General features: G+C 41.4%; 1 protein-coding gene and 2 pseudogenes across 1 annotated transcript in view; 2 read left to right on the top strand and 1 right to left on the bottom strand.

Moving 5' to 3' along the window:
• Nucleotides 1-3303, bottom strand: part of HEXD (hexosaminidase D) — a 51195-nt gene that overhangs the window by 5409 nt on the left and 42483 nt on the right. The gene's annotated exons all lie outside the window — the stretch shown is intronic.
• Nucleotides 1767-1881, top strand: LOC149440734 (U2 spliceosomal RNA; annotated as a pseudogene).
• LOC149440733 (U2 spliceosomal RNA) lies at nt 2765-2879 on the top strand (annotated as a pseudogene).

Raw genomic sequence — 3303 nt, 5'->3', positions numbered from 1 at the left:
CTACAGTTGTATGGCAAAGAAAAAAAAAAATTGTTGGCTTTAATAAAGCGACTTTATTCTGCTCATATTGTGCCTTACTGCACCCCTCCCCCCCACCTCATCAACCCACTAATGACATCCGTTCTGTTTTCATTATATACATTTTTTGAGTCACTGGATTAACTATAAAAAAAATATAATAATTACAATACAATAAAAATAATATATAAAATTACAATTCACACCCCGTTGTGCAATGTATCGTATGCGTGATGACGTCACAGCTTCTGGCTCCACCCAGTGTGTTCCACAATAAATGTGAAAGGTAAACATTTAAAAAGATTAACACCCCAAAAAATGACTGTTCTGATGTTTGCCTTTCACATTTATTGTGAAACGCATTGGGCGGAGCCAGAAGCTGTGACGTCATTACGCCTATGCTGTGCAATGCGTCAAACGCATGTAAATGTATAGAGCAGCCAGTACAAAGTGTAGGATACACCATACAGTACATACATTAAATGCAACATTAAGATTTATATTGTTTCTTCACTGATCACTCATTATTGGTAGATATGAAATTCAGCAGCAAAAGGTCCTCTGTAAAGGAAATCCAATAGAATGACAGTCCTCTGAAGAGTGTAACAAATATGTAAAATAATAATTAAAAAAAAAACAAACAAAACACAAATGATATATAACAATCACAAAGGATTCTGTTCTTATCCTCATTTAAAAAGAATAACACCCAAAAAATGACTACTCCGATGTTTACCTTTCATATTTATGACAAAACACATTGGGCGGAGCCAGAAGCTGTGACGTCATTACACATATGCTGTGCAATGCATCAAAAACATGTAAATGTATAGAGCAGCCAGCACAAAGTGTAGGATACACCATACAGTACATCAATTAAATGCAACATTATCAATAATGAGTGATCGATGAAACAATATAAATCATAAATATGAAATTCAGTAGCAAAAAATCCTTGTTAAAGGAAATGCAATAGAAAGACAGTCCTCTGAAAAGTGGAAAAAATATATAAAATAGTAAAAAAAAAAAAAAATGTAAACAACACAAATGATATAAAACAAAGGTCCTCTGTAAAGTAAACCCAATAGAATGACAGTCCTCTGAAAAGTGAAATATCTAAAATATTAAAAAAATAAAAAAAAAACAAAAATGATATAAAACAATCACAAAGGATCCCGTTCTTATCCTCATCAGAACAGTCATTTTTTGGGTGTTATTCTTTTTAAATGTGGATAAGAACAGGATCCTTTGTGATTGTTTTATATCATTTGTGTTTTTTAAATTTTTTTTATATTTTATATATTTTTTCCACTCTTCAGAGAACTGTCATTCTATTGTATTTCCTTTACAAAAGAATTTTTGCTACTGAATTTAAAATTTATATTGTTTCATCACTGATCACTTGTTGCATTTAAATGATGTACTGTATGGTGTATCCTACACTTTGTACTGGCTGCTCTATACATTTACATGTGTTTGATGCATTGCACAGCATATGCGTAATGACGTCACAGATTCTGGCTCCGCCCAATGCGTTTCACAACAAACGTGAAAGGTAAACATCAGAACAGTAATTTTTTGGGGCGTTAATCTATTTAAATCTTTACCTTTCACATTTATTTTGAAACACACTGGGTGGAGCCAGAAGCTATGACGTCATTACGCATATGCATGCACTGCCGGGGATTTTTGGAAATGTAGCTTTACATGCCGTTTTTCCAAGCCATTTGTTTGTAAGTTTGTAAGTGATCGCTTCTCGGCCTTTTGGCTAAGATCAAGTGTAGTATCTGTTCTTATCAGTGTCCAGTGGGGGTGCTACCGACCATTCTAGTTTACGGGGATGGTTGTTGTACAGTACCCTCACTGGTATGATGGGGGTCCGGAAGGCTAGTACCGGAGGGACAGAAACCAGGGAGCGCCATGATTCGTTCTGGGGCCTTGGGAGTAATTCCTCTGGGGAGACCGGAAAGACCCAGTTCCTCCTGGTTTGAGCATGCTACCTTGGTCTGGCCTGGGGCTGAGAAGGCAAAAAGTCCGCAAACTCAGTGCCCCCTGAGGAGACGCGCTCAGGGGTGTCACTAGTAACACTTGGGTGTGGGACCCCACGGTGTGAAGATGACACATGGCCACTGTTTTTACACTCTTTTTTGCACAGCGCCCTAAGGACCAGGTCTTTTGGCTAAGTCCAGGGCAATTTTTGCTACGGGCCTCAGGGCCTGGTCTGTGCACTATTAGGCACGGTACCACTTTTTTATTTTATTCTATTTATTTAAACCACTCCCACGTTTTGTCACTTTTTTGCTTTCTTATGTGTGTGTTTTTTTTCACGGATGGAGGGTGTGGGTCCTCGGGCCTTACCTGAAGTCTAGGGGGAGGATGTGTGGCCATACGGTTCCTTCCTCCCCTGATCCCTAGGGGGTTTTTCTCTTCGGGAGAACCCCCTTGCCTAGTACTGGATGTCCGGCTTCGGCTGGGCATAAGGAACGGTGGTCCACCAGGCCTTTTGGCCAGGAGGACCAAATGGGAACCTTGTCCCTGTCAGGAGCTTCGTGCCCCGGGGGATCAGGTGAACGGTCCAACCCTTTCGGGGGTAGGACAAACAAACCCCTAAGTGCACGTTTTTCGTGTGTGTGTTTCTGCACTTGCACTTTTTTGCGGACACTTACGGGTTTTTCGTTACAGTTCCACGTTTGCGGACTTAAAAAAAAAAAAAAAAAAAAAAAATTTGTTTGTAAGTTTGTAAGTGATCGCTTCTCGGCCTTTTGGCTAAGATCAAGTGTAGTATCTGTTCTTATCAGTGTCCAGTGGGGGTGCTACCGACCATTCTAGTTTACGGGGATGGTTGTTGTACAGTACCCTCACTGGTATGATGGGGGTCCGGAAGGCTAGTACCGGAGGGACAGAAACCAGGGAGCGCCATGATTCGTTCTGGGGCCTTGGGAGTAATTCCTCTGGGGAGACCGGAAAGACCCAGTTCCTCCTGGTTTGAGCATGCTACCTTGGTCTGGCCTGGGGCTGAGGAGGCAAAAAGTCCGCAAACTCAGTGCCCCCTGAGGAGACGCGCTCAGGGGTGTCACTAGTAACACTTGGGTGTGGGACCCCACGGTGTGAAGATGACACATGGCCACTGTTTTTACACTCTTTTTTGCACAGCGCCCTAAGGACCAGGCCTTTTGGCTAAGTCCAGGGCAATTTTTGCTACAGGCCTCAGGGCCTGGTCTGTGCACTATTAGGCACGGTACCACTTTTTTATTTTATTCTATTTATTTATATCACTCCCACGTT

Source organism: Staurois parvus, unplaced genomic scaffold (genome assembly GCF_062004578.1).
Source record: "Staurois parvus isolate SC_StPar_1 unplaced genomic scaffold, SC_StPar_1.0 ptg001055l, whole genome shotgun sequence".
Taxonomy (NCBI): Eukaryota; Metazoa; Chordata; class Amphibia; order Anura; family Ranidae; genus Staurois; species Staurois parvus.
Note: the sequence above shows the minus strand (reverse complement) of the source record. Positions and strands in the feature narration are given on the sequence as shown.